This window comes from Lithobates pipiens, unplaced genomic scaffold (genome assembly GCF_037356315.1).
Source record: "Lithobates pipiens isolate NorthernLeopardFrog02 unplaced genomic scaffold, aLitPip1_a1.2 Scaffold_19, whole genome shotgun sequence".
In the NCBI taxonomy this organism is placed as follows: Eukaryota; Metazoa; Chordata; class Amphibia; order Anura; family Ranidae; genus Lithobates; species Lithobates pipiens.
The window spans coordinates 382,761,630-382,787,394 of record NW_027507764.1 but is presented as its reverse complement, the minus strand read 5'-3'; the positions used below and the strand labels follow the sequence as shown (position 1 = coordinate 382,787,394).

The 25,765-nt window shown below is 39.7% G+C and overlaps 1 protein-coding gene across 8 annotated transcripts in view; it reads right to left on the bottom strand.

Moving 5' to 3' along the window:
• ZNF516 (zinc finger protein 516) overlaps window positions 1-25,765 on the bottom strand; it is a 147,970-nt gene that overhangs the window by 81,496 nt on the left and 40,709 nt on the right. For 3 of the 8 annotated variants that reach the window (XM_077492347.1, XM_077492346.1, XM_077492353.1), the window contains exon 2: window positions 13,886-13,991. The exons of 2 other annotated variants lie outside the window; for them this stretch is intronic. The gene's annotated coding sequence lies outside the window, so the exon portion shown is untranslated. Of the gene's footprint in view, window positions 1-13,885; window positions 13,992-17,848; window positions 17,972-25,765 lie in introns of all 8 variants that reach the window. 3 more of the 8 variants (XM_077492349.1, XM_077492348.1, XM_077492352.1) reach the window with 2 other exon arrangements.

Genomic DNA, 25,765 nt, shown 5'->3' with positions numbered 1-25,765 from the left:
AACGCACCTTCCTGACATGTCAAAAGTGCATGGAAAATAGACTACTTTAAATCCTAACTCTTCACAACTGTTCAATGCTTTTTTTTTTTACAAGATGATTGCAGCATCTTTAGGGCCCTTTTTAGAAAAAAAAAACGCCCCTTCCATTGGAGTCTATGGGAGCACACAAAAACGTAGGAAGTCTAATGGGAAACCTGTTCCGAGGGACAACTGTCTAAGAACTCGACTCTCCTCACTTTAGGAAACATCCACTAACTCCCTACTGCATTCCTGGGACAGGAAGTGAGAAGAAACTTCCCATATGTTACACAGCAAAATGTGAGCTGTGCATACACAATTGTTACAGTACAGCCTTGCCTATCAGGCATAGATGTGTGTTTGGTTATTCACTTGTACTGTATTTTAGGGTCCTTTCACATTGGAGGGTCAATCAAGTCAGCCTGTCATTTTTTCAGGTGGATCTGAAGAGAACTTCAAATTTCAGTCTTTGGGTAGGCAGATGTAAAATAACATGTGGCCATTTACATCGGCCTGCCCATAGACCAACATGGAGTTTTAGTCATAACACGAAGTCCTGCTGGATGACTCCAGGCTGGCCTCTTTTGCAGGTATAGCTATGTAAAACACTAACGATACGGGTCTATACTTTTTAAAATCCAGTAATGCACTGTATCACCTCTGCACATGCTCAGTTGCTCTCTTTTTTTAGGCCCTGCTGCAAATACGTAGCGGCAGATCTGCTGAGAGCCTAAATATTTACTGCTGTTCAGGGTCTCTGGTCTTCAGCAAAGAAGATGCAGTAACAATGCTGGACACAAATTACAGCACATGCTAATTTTGGTAGCATAATTATTAATGTGGAATTCTTTGCTAAAGAACATTATTTTTATCAAGTTATGGTTGAAGTTCCACTTTAAAGCAGAACGTCACCATCTCAGTCAACATGGACTATTTTTAATCCTCCTGCTGTTAGCATTAGTAAGTAGATGATAGGAAAATATATCATATTTACCGTTTTAAACTTTTGTTTGTTTGTTACATTTCTTTAGTTGCTTTCTGGTTTTCAGGCCTAGGCAAATGATGTCATACATCCCAATAGTCTTCAGGAGGGGAGGATGGCTATCCTCAGTTAAGTACACCCTCCTACCTGCATGCCTAAGGGCAAATAGATTACAGCAAGTAAACGCTACATGAGTAATTTGCCCTTACTCAAGATGGCCACAGCCAGAAATGCTGGGGGAGGTTTTTCAAGGTGATTTCTCAGCATTAAATATAAATGAATTAAATAGCGTTTTTGTTTTTTCCGTTTGTGGTGCTCAGATGCAGTGAAGATCCACTTTTACAAACCCTTTTGTTTTTTTTCATGCAACAATGCTGCTGTCAGGACTATAGTACATGACAGTTACTGTATGTCAATGTCTGTTCTGCACGGAGCTCAGGTAGAACGGATAGCCTCTATGGGGCTTTACAGCCCAACACTTCTGTCACAAAAAGAATACAAAATACATCATCTCATCTCTGAGAGGGAAGGCTGCATGATTAGAACTCTCCAGGCTGAGATACAGAATACCACTGGTGACAGGACTCCCATTTCCCTTATACACATTTCTTTTTACATTAATGCATTATTAACATTTATCCTTTGAATTTTTCCTTTCATTGTTACAATTTTTTTATTATTATGCAAGATTGTTAGTTTAGCAACTAAGAAAATGTTTTCTCAACTATGAGAAATATGAAAAGTTTACTATTCTTGTGATAGTTGTGGAGAAAAGATCTTGCAAATGGCGAGGAGGTGTGGAAGTGCAGTTATCTTTTTAAAATATGTATTTTCAAAAGTTCAACGATCTTTTGTAGTACACAGTGGATGCAGTGGAATGGAACATGAAACGCCAAGTCACATCCCTAATGGGGATTAGTGAAGCATGCAGTGCCAACTAGCAGAAACAGATTTTTACCCTCCCCTTTCCACCCAATGAGCACAAAGTATAACAAATGAAGGAAAGTAAAGTTCAGGTGTTGCTCTTAGGAACTGAAACTATTTGACTGTTTTTGAAACAATGGCAAATGGTTTTAAAGCTGAACTCCAGGAAAAGTAAAAAATACCCCAATGCAGTGGGGTTGCCCCCAAAATGCAAGGGTTACATGCTAGTTTTGCCCAATTGCTGCATCCTCTTCTCTCCTGCACTGGTCTGAGGTCCTCTGACATCAAACACAGAACTGCATTGGACCTAAGGACAGTGAGAAACAGTCTTCCACCGCAGCATGGGGGAGCACTGCCTGCTGGGGGAGCAGAGGGTCAGGTAAGTAAAAGTGCTTTTATACTCCCCTAGATCAGAGGTCCCCAAACTTTCAGCCAGTTTACAGTCCTTCAGGCTTTAGAAGGGCCAGCCTGTGACCAGTTGAAGAAAGAATTCCCCAACATTTGTGTGAGTGGAGGGCCAGATAAAGGTCGCATCTGGCCCCCGGCCACAGTTTGGAGACCCCTGCCCTAGAGAGAGAGAAACAAGCATTTGACCATTGCTGTACAGGGTCAGCCCATTCTGAAGTTGGACTTTAATGTTGGAGAGTACTTTGAATTCCTAATTTCAGCCATCTAGTGGCAGATTTTTTTATTTTATTTTTAGTTTGTAATAAAGGGGGGGGGGGTGATGTGGGGGCAGAGTCTGGCTCTAGTAACTAATCCACCATTTCAGTCTATGCTAGCCTGCAGGTCACATTCAACAAGCATTCCCACAACATTATAGCCTGGTACACACGATCAGATTGTTGGCCAACAAAGCATCAGACTTTTGATCCGAATGGCATGTGTCAGGAACTTGTTTTGCATACAAATGGTACACAATTGTCAGCCAACAAACACACACGTATTGACATACTATGAGGAATTACAGCCCTTGAGCACCACCCTTTGGACCCCTTCTGCTAATGTTGTGTTTGGTGAGCAATGATTTTGAGCATTCGTGTTTGTACTTTCAACTTTTGTGCAACAGATTTGTGTACAGACAATAGGAAAATCTGACAACAGAGCGTTGTCTGTCGAAAATTTACTAGCCTGCCATCCAACATTTGTTGGTGCAACGTTGAACAATTGTCTGATGGAGCGTACCAACGGTCAGATTTTAGGCCAACAGTCTGTCATCACAATTCCCTGCCGAAAATCCGATCGCATGTACAAGGCTTTAGAATACAGCTTTTCTGCAGCCCTTAAAGCCCCCTTCAGCTCCAGATTGGGGAATGTTAAATGTACAGTACAACAAAGCATTTAGCAGTCACTTTGCAACTTCAGCAGTGCAGAAGACTACTAAATGCCTCCTAAATACTTAAAGCTACAACCAGCACGCAGCTAACATCAATAATCCAAGACAGGCAATGTAGTGTTAAAACAGGAAGTAACGTAAAATGCAAATCTTCACTTTTCATTGTGGTACATAAAAATCACACTTATGCCATATCCTTTTAATCAGCAGGTTTTGACAGTCATATTGTAAGGTTCATAGCTGTGGTTGCAGCAAATAGGTAAAAGTTGCGTTCGAAAATAAAAAATAATTGGTTTCCTGTAATGTTTCCAAACTTCCCATAATTGCTTTATTAAAACCTAGAAAATAAAAATATATGTATCCAAATCTACTACAATTAAAGCTCCAAGAAATATGATGTATGATAGGTTAGGGCAGAGTACAAAACTGAAAGATAGAATCATAGGAATTCATAAAAAAAAAAAAAAAAAAAAGTTCTCTCCCAACTGGTGCCATTTATTGCCCATAGCAACCAATCAGTGTTAACTACTTGCCTACTGGGCACTTAAACCCCTTCCTGCCAAGGCTTATTTTCACTTTTCAGCACTGTCACACTTTGAATGACAAGTGTGCGGTCATGCAACACTGTACCCAAATTACATTTTTGTCATTTTTTTTCACACAAATAAAGCTTTCTTTTGATGGTATTTCATTAACTACCGGGGGTTTTATTTTTTAGAAAAAAAAAAAAAAGATTTTGAAAAAACTATTTTCATAGTTTGTTAGAGAATTTTGCAAACAAGTAATTTTTCTCCTTCTTTGACGTGTGCTGATTAGGCTGCACTGATAGGTGGCATTGATGGGTTTCACCGATAGGCACAGATCAGGCGGTGGTGGCCGTCTGTGTGAGTGACCAGCGGCTACTGTCAGAGTAACGTTGATCGGGTTTTTTATGGCCGATTACTGGCTGTTTACATCATGTGTTTAGCTGTCATTGGCTGGGGGGAGGGGTCAGAATCGGCCCCTTACTGCGATCTAGGATCTCCTTGACTAGCTGTTCACAGAGTGCACAGCCCATGAGGGGGGGGGGGGGGCAGGTGGCTTGAGCAAGGAAGAACGTAGATGGTCACCCTTCCTGCAATCAAGGCCCGCGCTGTAGCCATCTTTCAACTATAGCGTGGGTGGGAAGGGGTTAAGCTTTCATTTTTTTCCCCCACAAAAAAAAATGAAAATTTAAAGGCCGACTTGCTGCACTCCAGTTGAGACCAAGTTTGCCTCAGACACCAATTTCAATATTGATTGAGGGCTTCACAAGAAAACAATTACTTCACCACCTCAGCATCGAAAGATTTGGCTGCTCAATTACTAGGCCATTTTTTGTGATACTGTACTGCGTCGCTTTAACTGGGTACAGCGTCGCACGACCGTGCAATTGTCAAACTTTTTTCTTACCACAAAACAGAGCTTTCTTTTGGTGGTATTTGATCACCTCTGGGTTTTTTTTTCCCGCTATAAACCAAAGAAGAGCGACAATTTTGAAACAAATATCTTTTACTTTTTACTATAATAAATAGCCCAAGATTTAAATAACAAACTTTTTTTCCTCAGTTTAGGCCAATATGTATTCTTCAACATAGTAATATATTGATTGGTTTGCACAAAAGTTATAGCATCTACAAAATAGGGAATAGATTTATGGCATTTTTAATTTTATTTATTATATTGGCGGCGATCTGCAATTTTTAATCGGGACTGCGATATTGCGGTGGACAAATAGGACACGTGACACATTTGTGGGACCATTGACAATTATACAACAATCAGTGCTATAAAAATGCACTGATTACTGTATAAATGTCACTGACAGGGAAGGAGTTAACACTAGGTGGCGATCAAGGGGTTAACAGTGTTCCATAGTATGTGTTCTAACTGTGAGAGGGGGGGGGGGGGGAGACTGACTAGGGGAGAAGAGAGATTGGTGTTCATACTTGGTATGAACACACGATCTGTCTCCTCTACACTGAGAGAACCGGGATCTGTGTTTACACACAGATCCCGGTTCTCGTTCTGCCATGAGCAATACCGGGTGGCGGCAGTCATCACGCCCGTACTGGCCCCAACACGGCGGCGCCACACCCTAGTGGTCAAAAGGCAGTACGACTGAGCCGGCTGGTTGGGAAGGAGTTAAAAAGGAGAAGTACAACAAAAACTCGTTTGGCTGTACTTCTCCTGTGGATCACAGGAGTTCAGTTAGTTCTGCACTCCTGTGACCTGTTTTCAGCAGACACCGGGCTAGGGGACAGAGCAGACAGCGGTGGCTGACAGTCAGCTCTGAGAACCGAGTGATGAGCTGTGTTTGATTGCTCAGTTGTCAGCCTTCGAGCCGGCGGGGGGACCGATGCTGTATCCACCTAGATAAGTATAATTCTAAAAAGAATGAAAAAAAAAATCAGATTCTTCTCTTTTAAGTACTGTCCTCTTTAAATTCAGTAGATTCCAAGCATGTAATATTACATTTTCTCGCAATGTCCTCCTGAAGAAGCGAACGTTGTTCATGAAACATCCATGGATGTCTAGGGATTATGTAAATCATTGGAAAATGGCAAACATAATGCTATGAAATGTTAAACCAGACACGGACAACATTATGAGTTGATATATGCCTCTCAGAGAGGAAGACATGTCACTTGTTAAAGACTGGTTATATAATCTAGTTATCAGCCAAGTTTAACTTTTATGGATTTTTTCATCTTATATATTGTAGTTATACAAAATCTGTTTATAAGCTTCCCCCCCCCCCCCCCATCTTACATTGTACTTGATACTTATAATGATTATACGTCCCATTGAGTCTGTACACTCAAAATCTACTTTTTCTTATTCCCCCCAAATGTTCAGAACCAAGGCATTGAAGAATTTTTTTTTTTTAAATGTTCTGCACTCAAATGGGTGTTATAGGGATAAAAAAGCCCCCAGGACTTAAAGCGTTTGTTACCCCTACACTACATATTCCTGATATGTGCCTGCTGTACCATGTACTTGTATGAGAAGATATCCTTTTCTCTTTGTATGGTCCTGCTAGTCCACTTGTTTTCCAATTAAACTTCCCCCCCCTCCCCCCCCACGCACAGCCATTCACTGTGAAGCTCAGTGTGCTGCTGCTCCTCCTCTCCCCAGCTCTTATGCAGCTGAGAGCAGAGGGAATGTGATCACTTATGAAAAAGGGATAAGGTTATTATTTTTATATATGTGTTTATATCTATACACAAATATTTTGCCTTTCATTTAATTTCTATTTTAAATTGAATGAGTTGCTTTACAAGGTGATTGTTTACAAATCACTTTGGAGGCTGCATTAACACCTGAGCGGTTTCAGTTCATAAAACGCCCAAAAAAGCCTAAAAAAAACGCCCAACAAGCAAAATACCATTCATTTCCATGGCACCTGTTCACATCTGAGCGTTTTGTCACTTGAAGCAAAAACGCCTGAAAAATGCCTTAAACTCAAAAAAGAACATGAGCTTCTTTGGGGCAGATTACAGGCATTTTTCTGCTTTTTACATGATGGTGATCTGTACAAAATCGCATAAAAAAAAAAAAGTGTGACTTTGAAACGCTCAGGTGTAAATGCAGCCTAAGTTGTTAACCAAGAGACTGTAAGGTCTAAATGTCTGAATACAATGCTTTCCAGATGTGTGTTTAAAAACTATGTAGTTTTGCCAAATGTTTTAATCTGCATGTAGAGTGGGTGGTCTTTGGCTGACCTGGGCAGATTGTACCACCAGACGCTTTTGCTCAGAAGTCGCAGGCACAATGAGGTCATTCTTACATAATTTTTTTCATCCTGATAGTTACATGAGGTAATATTTTTTTGGTCCTGAACAGCAGAGTCGTACACGGGTCAATTATCAGCTGAGAGGGCCTAAAATGACCTTTCTTAGCTGATAAATGGCTCTAGTATATATGTATATACACACACTCCCCTCTCCACTAAAAAAAAAAAAACACACACACACACACACACACACACACACACACACACACACACACACACACACACACACACACACACACACACACACACACACACACACACACACACACACACACACACACACACAACACCTTCTCACTGTTGGCTAAATGAATACCATAAAGATCTACTCAGTTAAACATCAAATTCAGAAAGGTTGCCCACATTTTTGTGTGTTTGCAGCATTTGAAGGAAGTTGACCCTTGAGTTAGACCGCTTCCTTATATTAAATATTAATAAAATTACTTCATAGTAAATTTACTTTTCTAATAATTTTACGGCTACTATGATAGACCCAGGACAGGGGAAGAATTACAGAATATACAGATTTCCCTGTAGTTGCAGGCAAGGAATGCATCTGCTTCAAAAATCTGCCAATTCATTGCCTTCACTAGCAGGAGCCATAAATGTTAGTTAGGCAACTTATTCAAGAACAAAATGTTTCCTGTACAGTGTTGCAGGGTCCAATAACAAAACAAAAGGGCAGCTATCATGCAGCTTGTTAATGACATTCTAGGTGCTGATGGAGCACTGCTTGTGTAAGAAGAAACCAGGTCGTTTCCATGAACCCTGCAGCTACTGCACCAGCACTGCCGCTTTGTTTGACCTTCTGAAAAGTCTCCAGTCTTTGTGTAAACTACTTTCAATCTGGATTATAGTCTTAGACTACAGTACAGCTGCCAGTTCTCCACAACTCAATGTATGAAGAACTGTAATTTGCAATGATACATCAATGCATGCACAACTATCAAGAGGTCAAGATTTACTCCAGAGTGGGGAAGTAAACGTATGAATGTTAATTCACTTGCTTTCCCAAATTACAGCTGTTCAGGGCTTGCTTTTTTAAAGTGGTTCTAAAGCCTAAACATTTTTTATCTTAATGCATTTCCTGCATTACAGTAAAAATGTCCCTTGCATTTGTATCACCCCATACTTACCTAAGCTTGATCTCCATCCAACGCTGTGTCCACCTGCTCGTCTCTTCTCATAGAGGTGGCAGTGGGAGACATTGGCTTCTGTTGCCGTCAATCAAATCTTGTGAGGGGAGGGGCAGGGCTGAGCCACGTTATGTGTGTCAATAGACACACAGCCCGGTTTGTGAGCAAGCCTGCAGGTGCATCCCAGAGGCAACCTGATACAATTGATGCAGAGCAAAGAGGACACTGATCCTGCTTCAAACCACTGCAACAATCTGACTATCCCAACAGCAAAGGAAAAGCCAGATCTTCATTCTCAACAGTGAGCAAGTGTGGCATGTCACTAATCTAACAAGTAGGTCTGAGTGGGAAAATGTCCCACGACTACCACTATACTTGGCCACTGATGGAGAGAAGTGTGTGTGTGTGTGATAGAGATATATATATCAGCCATGGGGGTGAGAACTGCATGTGGCAGATCAATTCTGCACTACTGCCTCCTAACTCTTTAGAGGTGTCTACATCTTAGAGTCTATTTGTTCAGGCCGTTCACACCTGTGCGTCCAAAAAAAAATATATATATATTCAGCTTGCTGCATCTTCAACGCGCTTCCATGAAAATGCACATTACACAGAAATCCATAGTAAAACAACAATCAAGTTAAAACAAAAAAAAAAAAAAAAAGCGCACTGGTATGAACCGGCCCTAAGGAAATTTACTTGGTTACCAACCAAATTTTTTTTGTCCAACTGTATCTCAAATCCTTTGGTTCATGTAAGATTACAAAATATACATGTAACATCTGGCAAACCTATGAACTATTTTAGGTTGACTGGATTTTAAAATGATCCCTACAAGCTGGAGTCCCAGGTCAAAAGATCATATCTAACAGAAATCCGGAGTTACATGGGAAAATTAAAAACAGCAATTTAAGTTTACAACCTTCAACAATGATAAAAACATTATGCCAAACAAACCATCTAAATACAATGCATCTACAAATGACTGGCTACTAACATACAAAAGAAGCTTAATACATTGTAGTATTATGTTAAGCTAAATGCAAAAAAAAAAAAAAAAAAATAACACCCCACACAATTCTAATAACACAGCTATTTAAAATAATTGCAAGCTCACATATTATATTATTCCAAAGTGAACACCCGCCAACAATCTAAGAAATGAGGCTGTCGCTAATATTTGATGTGTGTTTGGTTGGTTCAGTAGCAATTTACACAAAGATCAGCGATTCCTGTAGGAACCTCTAACTTGTCCAGTGGCTCTGTAGCTACTCGACTTTCAGCTTAGTTTTGGAAGCAAATGCTTGTTTACATTTCCAGTTCCAACTATGAACTATGACAAGCCAAGACTAGGAAAATGAAGGTTTCTTTCCCCCATTACCAGAGAAAAATATACTGAACTTTCCATTCATAAGAAGAGAGTAGATGACTGCACACAGTCCCTTCCCAGAATGGATTTTAGCTGGCCATTGAAAGAAATATAAGCAATGGTGATGAATATGGCCATAAATAAGAAAGGTATAAATACAGTCATTTTTGGTAACATCACAAAAGTCATTGAAGGGCCCACGCACACCAATGCACTACACTGGTGCGTATTATGCGGTATGCAAGTAAAGGTGTGTTACATTAACTCACCGTCTGAAGCAAAATGTGAAGTTTTTCACATATCGTATTTATCGGCGTATAAACACACACTTTTTTCCCCCCTTGAAATCAGGGGGAAATCGTGGGTGTGTGTTATTCGCCAATCCCCCACCGATTGTGAGCCTGTGGGCGGCTTTCAGCCGCCTTCGGCCCTTCTCTGTGCCTTTCATCTGCCTTTGGCCATTTTTGGCGGCCGAAAGCTGCCGAGATACACAGGACATTCGGCTCTGTATCTCGGCGGCGCCATATTTAAAAGGCAAAGCTGAAAATGAAACTGACAAGGCTACAGGACAAAGGTGCAAATGACACCGATAAGGGTGCAATGATGGACAAGGCTGCATGACAAAGCTGCAAATGACACCGGCAAGGGTGCAGTGATGGACACTGATAAGGCTGCATTAATGGGCATTTAAATTTAAGTTTTTTTTCCTTAACCTTCACTCCTAAAAGTTTTTTTCCTTAAAATTCCCTCCTAAACTTGTGGTGCGTGTTATATCCCAATAAATACGGTGCATGTTAAAATCAGCATTTTTTTTGGTAGAAAATCACTTAGAATCCTCAAACAGCACACATTATTTTTTCTGAAAGCAGATGCCCCGAGGAATAACATGGCAGCTGCTGCAATTGTTGGTAAAATATAAAAGATGATGTTGTGCCTAGAAAATAGATATCAAACATAAAAATGTAAAAAAAAAAGAAAAAAAAAAGTGCTTTTTGATCAGGAATCAGTGCCCCGATTATCAGTGTAGATGCCCCCTTTCACACTTGCCGGTTACCAGGTTTTACTTGGCTGCTGCACTTGAGTGTTCTGGTGAGAACATTTGCAGTGTCTGCATTAGAAGGGATTAATTTAGAAGTGGTGAGGATTTAAAGAAAAATGATTTCTGTTGCAGCGGATGCCCAAAACCTGACTCGTATGATAGAACATTTCTGGGGGTGCTCTGTACACCAGTTGTGTACAGAGCCCCTCCAGGTTGCCATATTGCATTGACTTTTTGTACAGAACATTAGTGATGGGTTTTAAGGAAAGGTGAATTTTAAAAACATTAAAAATACAAGTCTTGTATAGCATTTGTATATACCATATTCATTTTTTATTATCTATATATTTCCCCCCCCAAAAGGTGATGGTACCCTTTTGGGGCGGCTTCACACTACCCTGATGCAGTCCCAAAGCGCAGCTAACCCAAGGTTTTCCTGCAGATTAGCTGCACTTTCCTATAGACTTCTATAATGACAGCATGCAGGAGTTTTGGTGTGCTTTCTGAAACTGCCCAAACCGCAGGAACCAGGGTGGATAAAAATCGATGATTTATCAAAAAAACTGTTTTTATTTGATTTAAATCGGATCTTTTTAATTATAAAAATTTTCATAAAATGTTTTTGGAATAAAAAGCCATCTAAAAGTTTTAGTTTATTCAGCATGAAATGGAGCTTAGTTATGTAGCATGAGGCTGCAATATTTCAATTTTTGATAAAATCATTCCATGAATGCAAGCTCTGTAAACTTCACAGTAACCATGAGATTAAACAAAGTTCAGAAATATTCCTTTATCCCGTTGTTTTGAAAATCTATGTACACTACAAACTTGGATTTTTTGGAGAAAAATGCATCTGTACCAGGCTCTAAGGAGAAAGGCAAGCAGTAAAAATTAAAGTGAAACTTTTTAACCACTTCCAGACCGACTCACGACAATATACGTCGGCACTTCGAAGAGAGATATAATTGTTATGGTAGCAGCTAGCTACTATAACCCCGGTTTCCTCTTCTTCAGTGAGCAGTCCGGTTGCAGCAGTGGATTCGCCGCAAGATCACTTTATGAGATCTGAGGTCTTTTTGACCCAGATATCATATTTAAGAGGTCCGGTCATGCTTTTTTTCGACTAAAAGGGATGTTTACGTTCCTTGTAATAGGAATAAAAGTGACACCCGCATATGAAAACGGTGTTCAAACCACACATGTGAGGTATCACTGTTCTTCTAACTCAAAACATACAACCTATAGATTTTTTAAACCTCACCTATGGAGAATTTTAAGGGTAAAAGTTTGTCGCCATTCCACAAGCGGGCTCAATTTTGAAGCGTGACTTGTTGGGTATCAATTCACTTGGCGCAACATTATCTCTCACAATATAAAAAGAAATTGGGCTAACTTTACGGTTGTCTTATTTTTTAAAGCAAAAAAGGTGTATTTTTTCCAAAAATAAAGTGCGCTTGTAAGACCGCTGCACAAATACGGTGTGAAAGTAAAAAGCATTGCGACGACCGTCATTTTATGCTCTAGGGTGTTAGAAAAAAAAATTATTATATATAAATAATGTTTGGGTGTTACAAGCAATTTTCCAGCAAAAAAAAACTGTTTATAACGTGTAAAACACCAAATCTCAGAAAGAGGCTCGGTCCTTATGCGGTTAAGCAGCTTATAAACATTGTGATCATAGCTTGAACTGCTTTATTCCTCCCTTGAGGAGCAAAATGGCAACAGGTCGTAAAATAGACCCAGTTTAGAATAATAAGCTGTCAGGTTAGTAAATATTCCCAAACCTGAAACCTTCATTTTGTTTGCAAATATTAAAAGATTCTAACTACCAGCAAGAATAAGTCCTTATATTTAAAGAGCACCTGTCATTTCAGTGCCTGGTAAAGGGCATCCACTCACCTGCTGACACCGCATTCCTCACGTTGTGTCACTGCCATGTCACCAGCCCTCCCATTAAAGCGAATGCAACTGTTGTGAGGCAACAGCGGGTCAGAGGAGGAGCTGCTGCAGGACAGAGATGACAGTTGCTCTTTCAGAATTATGATTTAAATCAGGCCTTTTTACTAGTGATTTCAATTAGGATTCATATTGTGATTTAAATGGACTTGATTTAAATCAAATCCACCCTGGCAGGACCTCATACAAGTCTATGGGAAAGCAAAGTTAAAGTGGTTGTAAACCCACAATACAAAGAAGGAAAAAAAACCTGCAAGACAAAGGCATAATGAGCTAGTAGTATGCATAGCATGCTAGCTCATTATGAAATACTTACCTTAGATCGAAGCCCCCGTACACCACTCCAGCCAGCAACATTGCTCCCGGAGTAACTTCAGAGTATCGCGGGCTCCGGCACTGTGATTGGCTGGAGCTGTGAGGACGTCACTCCCACGCATGCATGCGGGAGCCGCTGGTAATGGACCACTAGCTGGAGCAATGCCCATTGCTTTAGTGCGCATGTGCCAATGACGTCAGCACATGCTGATACAGGGGATATCTCCTAAACCGTGTAGGTTTAGGAGATATCTGGGGTAGCTACAGGAAAGCCTCATTTTATAGGCTTACCTGTAGTAAAAAGTGGTCTGTAAGGGTTCACAACCACTTTAAACTGCTTGAAAACTGTAGGTTAGCTTCACTTTAGCAAAAAAGCAGCAGGCCAGTGTGAATCCACCCTTAAGGGAAAACAAATGGGCTGCCAACACACCAAACATGTAGCTTGCGGCATTTCTGGCAGTACACATTGTCCATTGGCAGGGTGTGCTGTGCTATTTAGAATGAATGGCACCACATCAATGCATGTAGCATAGTTGGAATGGGCCTTTGGGAAAACAATCTACCTCTATAGCCTATTGAAGACTGGCATCCATGATGCAAAAGATCTGATTAAAGAATGGACAGTTTAGTTACCTTTTCTATTTATGGAGAGAGCAAAGCTGATCAGAGAAGATCCTATTCCTATTTTTCCAATTGCTGTGTGATGGGCAAAAAAATAAAAAAATCACAAGTACATCAGAAGAGCTAAATACTGGATGTACGCGCATATAATTTATGTGGAACGGTGAATAAAAAAAAAAAACTTTTTACAATCAATTGGTTCTGAAAAATTGTCAAATCAACTAAAATGACCCGGACAGCTTAAAATTAAAACAATACATTTCAAAGCCTCAGTAGTAAATATTGGAGGAGGTTCCCAACAGGTTAAACTTAAAGCAGGGCTCAGTGAATCCTTGAGACAAGGAGCCAATGTACTTAAAAATGAATTACTTATACCTTAAAGTCGCACTTCCAGACAATCCAGGGGATTCCTTTGCTGACCGCCGTCCCCAATGCCATTTGCCCAACTGATTCTTCCTTTAATTCTTTCTGAGTCGCTGACCTGCAACAAACAAGCAGATCAGAAAGTCAGAACTCAAAGTCTGAATACTTGTTCTAGGTCAGAACATCAGAAAAATATAGCGACCATCGAATTAACATTTTGAAAAAAGGACAGGTTCAGAAATGGTCAACTCTATAAGAGAGTAAAGGTTCTTTAAACTTTGAGTCTTTTCTATGGCTGTCGCAGGTTGCCTGGTAATATATAAAAGTCTTTCTTCCTTACAGAATGGCATTAGCAGCAGGCCCTGAATGCAATTATACTGTGTCCATCCCTAAACTCATTCACTGCCTTGTCTGCTTACCTTTTAATTTCTGCAAAGCAGTCTCTAATTGGAGGGAGGTGGAGAGGCAGGGCAGTGACATCACACTCCCCACCTTGTCCAATCCGAGAAAGCGATGCATTCATTAAGAAAACAAAGTGTTCTCTGAATGGCACAATTGTCAAGTGACTGACATCCTGGGAAGCAAGTGGAGATCACTGAAGTAGCGATGTCTACTACACAGATTGCCAGCTTTTAGGGGCATCCGTACCTGAAATCAATAGTTAAAAGAGAGCTTCAGGAAATCTCTCAGAAAAGGGGAAGTGTGATGTGTTATTTACACTCATCTCCATGCTGTCCTTTCATGCAGCTCTCTACCTTTCAATATTTTCATGAACACTCAACACATGGATGCAAGCACATCTAAATCCAAAACAAAACATGTAGTACATTAGAGCTTACTAGTTCATCAAAGTGATGCCTCTATTAGTTTCTTTTTCAGAAGAACATTCTCAGCATTTACAAAAACTGCCTGTTGATCTTGACAGAAATGTAGCATTCCTGTCATTTGAATAAACGTCTCTCTTTATTGTGTAAACTACTAGTCCCACCAACCCACCATGGAACAGAGATGAAGGTAGACATATCTGAAGTCCAGCCTGGGAGACAATAATGCCAAAAAAGCACATACATAAAGAGACAAGAAGTGTGCCATTTCCACACAACTCTTTATGCTACACAGGGCTGAGTGTCCATTTGAACAAGCCCCAACCCTGAAAACGCTGTATCACAAAAAGTAGCATAATGTCAGAATACAAGAGAACCTTTAAAGCTGGCCATACACAGCTTGAATGACAGCCAATTCCTGCTGAGCCAGCCAAAATTTGGGGTCATGGATACCATCTGGCTCATCAGACTTCCATTGAAAAAAAAAAAAAAATCTAAGAAGCTGGGCAGGAAATTGTCAACTGAACTTTCAGGGTCTACAGCTAAAACAGTGACTGCATCCAATCAGATGCAGACACTGTTCAGGTATTCAGAAAGCTTCAGAAGCTGTGGCAGTCTGAATACAATAGCATGAGGTAAGGTTCCTCCATTCACGTAGTTTACAATGGACACAAGAGTCCGATATTTTCCATGGGCTAAACTTAAACCTATGTGTGTTCCAAAAAAAAAAAAAAAAAAAGTATTGCGAGGTCCGTTTAGTTCAATGTCTCTTGCCTTGGCCAAGTAACAGCCTTAAAGTGGAACTAAAGACAAAAACATTTTTTGGGGAGTTTTGGACAGTGAAGAGGGATTAGAACGACCATCAGTTTTTATTGCCGTCTGTGCCCCTGTTAAGTAAAATCACATGCTCCATTTGTCCCGATTAACCATTATCATTGAAAGGAAAAGAAAACCCAAATTGGTGGGTTGTCTCCATAAAAGTAATAGAGTGAAAACTTTCCCATGGGGACCTGGGGGTCCCCAGGGAATACCCTTAATTTGGAGGGATTTCCACTCACTTCCTGTTTGGCTATGGGACAGGAAGTGAAGGAAAATCTCCGCAATGGAACATAGATGGTAAATAAATAAATATTTGACAGGAGTTATACCCCCCCCCCGCTCTATACAAAATGAAAAAAAAAAATTTCTCATCATTCAACTTTAGTAACAAAACATATAGTAAGGAAATGTATTAAATAAGTTGACATGACTATTTGCAACATTTCCCAACTTCTGACTGAAGCAGGTCACACAATAGCCTAGCGAGCTCCTGTGTCGTTACTGGGTTTCCACATTTTCCTCAGTTGCTGGATATAAATTACTAATGTACACAAATGGAGGTTCTTGAGGTTGTTTTACTGTGCAGAAAGCTTTATCTTTTTCAGTGCTTAAGTAAACCCATTATACTATAAGTTTGCTGAAGTCAGCACTGACAAATCATGTCCATGGCAACCTTTACACTGCAAGAAAACATTGAAATGTCATATTCAGGCAAGTTAGAAATACAAACACCGCCAGTTGAAAACTTCTCAGTAAAGAATTTTCACCATGGAGCCTGAAGAAGGGATCCAAAACATCCCGAAAGTTGCATCTTTAATAACTTCAGGGCATTTAAAATGTCAAACTTTCTGTACCATGCATCCGCAAACTTTTTTAAACAAGAAAATATCAAAAAGAAAGAAGGAAAACTAGATAAAAAACTGTAAAAATGTACAGCACAGAAAAGGCAAAACAAAACAAAACAAAAAAAAAAAACATTATCCACTCCCCTTTTAAGCCCTTAAACTTATTCCTTTTTACAACCCCCACCCCTTTTTTTCAGCTGCTACCATGGTCCAGGTATATTCTTTGCAGACAGGGGTGAAAATTTATCCAAGCAACTATACAGCTGGCCAGTTACTTTTGGGGGTCACAGAAGGGGGGACCCCCCCCTCCTACCACCACCTTTCCTAGGCTCTCCTGTCCCACCAGGAAGCCCGGGACCAATGCACCTGGTTGCATCTGCACCTGCTTGCATCAGATGGACCATGAAGATACACTTTTTTTACATCTGAAACCGGAAGGGATGAGGATTTTGTGACTTCTGGTTTCAGTTTTTGTTGATTTACAATTTGTTTTGTACAGCAGCTAATCAAATCGGATGTTGGTTTGATGGGTTGCTTTGGAAGACAGAGGAGGAATATGAGATCTAATAGTCCCCAGATCTCTCCATAAAGAGAGCCTGCTTAACTGCTAGGTCTCATTAAATGCACTGAATGTTCTGGATAATAAATGTATTTAGCATCTACTGTATAAAAACCAATAAGTCTGTGCCGAGTTTTACATGTACTTTACATGAATCAAGGGAAGAGGTCTTTATGGACTGCACAAAGCTCTAAATTGGAGATAAAACATAGTTTTATCACTTTTTACATTTACATGGTTTTGTATATATTTGTGCTGGAATTAGTTCATTTACAGAGCTCAATAGTGCAGGCTGAATTCTACACACACAGAATCAGAGCAGCGACTTGTCTCCACTTGGATGATTCCTTCTGAGGTTTAAGTCTAACAAAGCAAGACAAAACAGTAGTCAGTTACTACTTCACTTTCTCTTTGGCTAACCCATGGTGAACTGGGAATCATTACTGCATTATCTAAATCTAGGTGAAGCAAAATCTTGCTGCTTAGCTATTAAATATGATCCAAATAAAATATTCACATGGTGTTTAACTTAAAATCAGCTCCTGCCTTCCCCCCCAATGTCTCTGAAGTCTGCGACTGAGAATGCATTTCTCATCGTCTGTGGGCTGGATCATGACGCGATACCCTCCCCACTGTAATCCACGCCCCCACAGACCAATATGTGGCACTCAGTTCATCAACCGAGAGGGAGATCAAGAGCACAGTCGGGAGTAGACACACCCCTTTTGCAAAACATGGCTGGGAAGTGCGTACATTTGTCGCCTCTGTCAATCATCTAGAGAAGGAATTGGCTGCTGCCTAAACACAAAAACGATTTAATAACCCCTTAATCTTCAGACCCAACATGTGCATTTTAGTGTGTGTGTGTGTGTGTGTGTGTGTGTGTGTCGGGGGAATGGCAACTAGCATTTTAGGAATGATAGCCTACCCATTTCTTAATACAGGCTTCCTTTATTGTACAGTATACCGAGATGTTTTCACCATATTTCTATGAAAAGGTGTAGATAAAAGGGATGATCAGTTGCAGTTGCAAGACTTTGTCATTCTTATTCTAAAGAAGGAAAAAAAAAAAAAAAAAAAGTAGGTTTACAAAGAACAATGGTCCCCTTATATAAAAAGTGTCACGTCTGCCAACATTTTAATGTGGTAAATGGTTAATATTGATGAGGTGCTTTTACATGAAGCACAATACTCTGTAAGAGATAACTAGGTAGGAGATAGAATAGAATTAAAATGTATTCTCACTTTTGCATTTAAAATTTGAGAAACCAACACACGCATATAAAAAAATATATATATATATATATTTATTTCACACTGCATGTTTAAAAATCTTCTTTTCTTTTTTTTAAATTGTACCCTTCTAGTTTCTTTGGAGGAGATTGATAGGAATGTGCAGTGTGAAATTGTTCAGAATAGCTTCCCATGTGTAATTATGGGTCAAACTGTGGGACAGGGTTGTGTTTTTTTTTTTTTTTTTAAAGGTGCATTGACAAACCATGTACCACCAAAGCCTTTAGATTTTAACCTTTTGCAAGGACAGACCGTATGTAACTCTAGTTTACAAATAATGATATCCTCCAGCACAGTACAGACAGGGTTAATCATGGTAAACAACTCCCCAGTCCCAAGTGATTGTAAAGGGTTGTTTTCTTCCCTATAAAAAATGAACATTTTATACTTACCTGCTCTGTTTCATTGGGTTTACAGAGCAGTCCGGACCCTCCGCTCGGTGCCACTGTTGCATCTCAGCCAATCAGGAAGGAAAAATCTCTGACATCTGAGAAACTCAGACATCGCTGGACAGAGAGGGACCTCAGGTAAGTGTTAGGGGGGCTGCTGCACACAGGTTTTTTTTTTTTATCCGAATGCATGAAGCTAAAAAAAACTCTTCAACAGTACATAGAAGAGGAAATCTAGGTAGAAGTAAAATAGTAAGCAATCATTTAGAAATACTGTTATTCTATGTGAAAATGTAAATAAAAACAGGCAACATAAAAAGTAGAGGCTATCCCAATTTGGCTGTAAAAGTTTAAATCCATTTAAAAAAGGGATTTTTTTTTAAAAACTCAATCTCTGCCAACATTTGCAGAAGTCTACAATACAGACATTTCATCTATTAAAAATGCTGGCTATTCTTTCACTTCCATCGCTTGCATGTTGGGCACTTACTGCATTTCTCAGGGGAAATTACTGTGCCCAGGGGCAGCCATTTAGCCCCACTGAATGAAATCTATGATGGGACATTAAATTGATTGACGCATACAGATTTCATGGAATTTAAAGCTTTTTTCCCCCTTTGATAGCCGCTGAAGTCATGGCAGATAATCAGATACCAAAATGAATATGTTCCACTGAAAATAGAATTTCAGAGACTATTTTAACAATAGATTTTAACTTCGGTCTCACTGGTCATCCGCGAAAACAAAAACGATCCTTTGATTGTTCCAGTATCTTTAGATTTGTCAGGAAATCCTTGAGAGGAAAATCCTTTTTGCAGACAATAAACAGCAGAATGGTGGCTAGTAAGAGGTCAATTTCCTATATCAGTAACAGACATATTTGAAGCAAGTGTGGCGTTTTTCCTCTCTGGGACCAAATCAAAGCTGATGGCTTCTCCTGCAGTGAAACCCCTATTCATGCCTACAAGGATGTTTACTGGGAGTGCCTTTATGCTTTTGAACACTTTTTGAGTATAATACCTTAAGACACATGATGGAAAGAAAATGTTCCCACTTGTCATGTGACCAGAAGGGTATGGAAATGCAGCTGGGCAAGGATCACAAAACGCATTCTAAACACCATTTCATGTGTCTCCTTTGTAGACTAATCAATCGCATTCCCTCCAAACATGAATTTGCTTTCCGAGGAGCCATAACAAAAACAAAACTACAACAAGCTGAGAAACTGCAGGATTTTCCTGATGGCCAGAAAAGGAGCCTGCTTTATAAAGTAAACCATTTGTAAGGATCCCAACAAGTTCCCTGTCCCATTCATGTAAATATTATACACACACAAACCTATACATAGCACCTGTATAACATCATTTTTCTTGCACAGGCAAAATGCTAAGACTTTTCTAAATTTCTCAGAAAAAAAAAAAAAATTATATACATTTAAAGAAAAAAAAAGAAAAAAAATAACACACATTACCAGCCTTACTGTAAAAATACACTAAAAACCCAATTTTAAGGCTCAAAACAATAGATTACCTAATTAAATAAAAGATGAGATAAAATATGAAAATCAAGGCTTTACATATGCAATTGCTACACAAGCCATATTGTAATTTAAAGTATTTGTTACCCCCAACATTTCATGTTCCTGATAAGTGTCTGCTGTACCATGTATTTGTATGGGAAAGTTTAAAGTACCGTTTTCTTTGCATTGCTTTTTTTGTGTAAAATGTTCCTGCCAGTCCCTCTGCTTTCCCATTACAAACTGACCACACTAAGCAAGGAGAACATTGCATGGTCAGTTCTCTTAGCTGTGCTGAGAACTCAGCCAGCTCTCCACTGATTAGACTTGTCCTAACACCCACCTTACACTCCCGTTTCTCCTCCCACAGCTCTTCCGCAGCCGAGAACAGAAGGAATGTGACCATTTAGAAATGGGGGGGGGGGGATATAAAAAATAAAAATAAAAAATAATTATATATTATATATATTTATATCTTTACACAAATGTTTTGCCTTTAATTTCTATTTTAAGCTGAATAGGTTGTTTTACAAAGTGATAGTTTACAATCACTTTAACGTTATCCTTTTTTATATTTCCTTTTCAATGTGCAGTGCTGACATTTTATGTAAAATTCAATGCAATATGGCCACCTGGAGGCATTCTGTACACAGTTGGTGTACAGAACTTCCCAAGAAATGTAATTTCCTGCTTGTGTGATTGGCTCACTGACTTTCCCAGAAGTCTGCACTAAGTTACAGGTCAGATTTTAGGCGCCCCACAACAAAAATTTCAGTTTCCGTAACCTACTCCCAAACTGTATCCCTCTAGAAACTCCTGTTTCTAGAGGGATACAGACAATACTCATTTGATACAGAAATATGCATTAGCTGATTAATAATGAAAAGTCACTCCCATTCAAATCCACTCTGCAAAACAACAAGCTGCTTATTCTTCAGAGGAGAAATAGGAAAGAACCTGCACTGAAGCCCAGGTCCACACTGAGCTGCGGGAATAAAACTGTGCAAGTTCAGCTGAACTTGTGTGATTTCACTACCGTATGTCAGTCCCGATTTTGGTGGCGATGCCACAGACATCTGTGCGGGTTTCTGCACAGATGTCAATGGAAATTGCTCCCCTGAAATCGCAAAAAGTAGTACAGAAACTACTTTTTGAAATCGGTGCAGTGCTGCAAATGCCTCACACCGATTAGGACGGTGCCATTGCCGGCAATTTGACATGTCAAAACGCAACAATGTGACCCAGGGCAAAGTTTGTTAAAATCCTTGTAAGGTACGTTGATCACCTAGGAGTAGATTTTTTTCAACAAAAGTGGAGTGCCTCTTTAAAGAAAGGGGTGTATCCCCATCTATGGTCTGTGGGGAAAACAAATCTGCACATTTTGGCTGCTACACATTTGGTTGGGAGAGTAAAGCTGGCCATAGAGGAGTCCATTTTCTTTTCTGCAACCACAGGTTGTTGGGGGGAATCCCTCCTGCGAAGCAATTATGCTCATGGGGGGGGGGGGGGGGGGGAGCGATGGGGAGCCATCCCTACCAGAGAACACTGATTATTGCTAGCCATAGCCACTAGCAATAAAATCGCATGAAAAAAAAAAAAATCTGACAGTATTTTGGTTTTACCCAAGTTGATCAGCCTGCCCATACATGGTTTGAACATTGGGCGGTCCCTGCAGAACTGGCCAAGATTTAAATCAGTCTATGGTCAGCTTTAGACTTCAGTCAAAATCACATGCAGAGAATGATATATACCCTGCTTCGGATACAGGTACACAAAAATGCAATTTTAGAAGCATCGGCTTTGAGAACAGCAGAGTTAATGCATCTATTGTACCAGAAATGATCTCTTTTGTAAAAAAAAAAAAAAAAAAAAAAAAAACACTAATATATATATTTGGGGGAGGGGGGGGGGGGGTGTCATCACTTCCTTCATGTCATTTATAATATTACCATTTAAACTAAAATGAAAGTAGTAGATCTCAATCCTGATCAATGAAGAAAGTCCTATAAAATGTAAACAACATTCCTTTTAAACCCCTTCTATGCTGTGGATGGAGTAATCCTTGGGAGTGTCAACTTATTGCTGTAATGTGTTTTGAGAAGGGATGCTTTTATTAGAAACACCATGTCATTTCAGGAAGAGACTTAAACACACATGACATTCAATGTGTTTTTTTGTTCTTTTTTTATAGAGAAAAATAGAGATTTGCAAGGAGGAGCTTTGAGATGCTGTTTGAGGACTCCCAAGAATCATGCGAAACTGAACAGGAAAGTGATATAAAAGAGTGGCACACCCTAAACCTTGCATTTATTTTACAATTAAGTTCATAAAGATGTCATTGGTTTACACACTTCAGTTTTATCAAAGCAAACACAGATTTCAAGGTAACAAAATACCCAAAGCACTCAAAAGTAGTCGCATTAAAAAGGAGGACCACATAGACCTTCTTACAGAATTTGCACAGAAACACTTGGCCCCATTAGAATATGCCCCCACCTCCTCTGCTCTGATGACCAATGTTTGTATTCCCCCCACACACCTGCGAATGCACTTGCACTCCGATTAGATGGGACAACCCCAGTGGGGGATCCCATCATTAGCTGTGGGAGGCAACCCATTTTAAAGCTATGGGAGGCTGCCGGCTCATGCAGCTAATCGCAGACTCTCATGCATAACTGCTCTGCCTATGTCCAGGGCTGATCACTCAGATGTGATCACTGCAAGAGCAATTACATTTGAGTGGCCACAATTAGCTGCAACTGCCCATCGCTTTCAAATGGCAGCTTCCAGCAGCTTAACATGGGAATCCCCATTGGGGTTCCTAGAGCTAATCTGAGTGTGGGTGCATTCGCAGATGCGCATGCACCCCGACGGTACGTAATGCAGCCATTTCATCCCCTCCTTGACCTACTGAGCATTTAAAAGAGAAGTATTGATCTTTTTTGCTTCCCCCCCCAATCGTACTTACCTAGGCGGATGCAGCATCGATCCATCAACTCTGACCCCCCCCCCCCCCCCACCACACACACACGGGGCTGTGGAGGGGGGAGGAGTGGCTGACTCAGGCTCTCAGCGGCATGCCGAGAGACTGAGTCAGGTGCTGGTCCAGGCAGGTGGGCAAATCCTGACTTCATTGTCGCGATCTTGCCCGAGCCTGGTTCGGCTCTGTAACTTCAGCAGACAGGGGACTTCAGCCTGCTGTCTGCTGAAAACAGGTCACAAAAGTGCAAAACAAACTGCCCTTCTGTGATCCACAGGAGAAGTATAACCAAACAAGCTTTAGCTGTACTTCTCCTTTAAAGTTGCAGTTTTGAGGGAGGGGCCATGGAGAAACAGATTGTATGGAGTTGAGCTTTAAAACCAGATTAAAATATGGCAATGCACATGTTGGGTGCTTGTTTGCATTTCTGGCTCATAAAATGTCAATTTGAATGGTTCACATAGAATTTTAGAATTGTGTGCACATACCCGAGTGACGGTTCACACTAACGCAATGCGGGAACTAGTGTGAATCCAGTGCCGGTTTCCACATCGCATAGGACTTGCAGCGAGTTCACACAGCCCTATGCGAACCACTGTGGGTGTCAATAGAAAGTTACTGACACCCTCAGATCGGTTAGCATATCGCAGTGCAAATTGTCAAATGGTGGAGGAATCGGATTTCAGTCAATCCGATTCCAGTGCGGACCAAAAAAAGGGCCCTGCACCATTTTGGTGCGTATGCGATGCAAATTCAGCCATACAATCTGTATGGCTGAATTTGCATCACACAGACATTGCATGTGATCTGCACAGGAGTGCGAAAAAAAACATGCAATGTCCAACATCGCACCAGTGTGAACCCAGCCTTAACCAGACATCTTCATGCTGGTCTCTTGTCTCTGTAAAGCCCACAGTGCTAATATGTAAACACAAAAAACAAATATTGTATAAATACAATTAAAGAAAAGCATATAAAATGCATCAGATTTCTTTTCAGTGTGGATAAGACTCAGAACCCCTAATGTTAAAATGCTGTACAATCTGAGAAAAAAAAAAAAAAAAAAAAAAAAAAAAAAATAATAATAATAATAATAATAATAATAATAATAATAATAATAATAATAATAATAATAATAATAATAATAATAATAATAATAATAATAATAATAATAATAATAATAATAATAATAATAATAATAATAATAATAATAATAATAATAATAATAATATATAGTTACGCAGGACATCTATATTGCTAGTAAGTATGTAAGCAATATTTCATTTTCAATGAGCCAAGCAATTCTTCTGTACTAGGCTCTTTCCCTCATCCATTAACCTAGTTTGTGTGATCTCAGCCGTTTGAGTTTTATGCCCTGTACATCTGTGTTTGGTGACAAGGTCAACAAACCTTTTGAACCAAGATGTAAATGTAAACATACAACCAGGTCAGCCAGTTGTAAGCAGTCCAGATTACAGTACACAAAGCTCCTGTTTTTTCCTTAGTTCAAGTTTTAGTTAGAATCAAATTGTTGCTACAGAATAAAAAAAATAAAAAAAAAAAAGTAAATAAAATAACACACAAAAAACACACACAAAAGTGCCCAGCCTTTGTTGTATCCTCTTATTTTTTGTTTTACAAGAAACGCTAGTTCCTGTAACAGAGAAAATAGACTATTTCAAGTTGATGGACTTTCATTGTAGATAAAATGAAAGGAAAAACTTCCAGGTCAGCTCAGGATGTGGGGAATGCCTATGAAAGTGGCCAAAGAATATATTGGTGCAAATAAAGCCAATATACTCAGTAAAGTTGTATCTATATAACACAGGAAAACAAGAAACAAAAACGTAAAATGTAAGCATGCAAGGTTTATGAGGTCCAATTTTTATTTTATTTTTTACAGCTAAAGACTAAAGCATTTTCACACAATAAATTTTACCTAATAATCTCAGAGCATCAAAGAACAGCAGAACAGATTTGTAATGTGTCTTTAGAACTACAAGTCCCATCATGCCTCGGCTTGTGGGAGTCATGCTTTTAATGGTCAGCCTTGCAATGCCTCATGGGACTTGTAGTTTTGCAACAGCTGGAGGGCTGCCAGGTTGAGACCCCTGCTTTAGAGAGATCAGCCACAACATACAGCCAAGGTCAATATTCTATAGCAAGCAATAAGATGAAATAAAAGAATCTATAAACTGTCATTTACAAAAATGCAAGATCATTTCTTTCTGACCTTATCACTGGTAAACACCTCTTTTCTCTGAACAAGTAAAAAAAAAAAAAAAAAAAAAAAAAAAAAAAAAAAACACAAAACACACACACACACACAAACACACACACACAAACACACACACACAAACACACACACACAAACACACACACACAAACACACACACACAAACACACACACACAAACACACACACACAAACACACACACACAAACACACACACACAAACACACACACACAAACACACACACACAAACACAAAATGGGGTTCAAATGAACAGAGGGTTGGCGTAAATTGTGCGTGCATATAGACAATAATGCTAATAGTGCTTTACATTTAAAACAACATTTAAGAAAGGAAACAAAAAATGCCCAATGGTAGGTGGCTAGATACTGACAAAACTGAAGAATTAAAACTATGGGGGGGGGGGGGGGGAA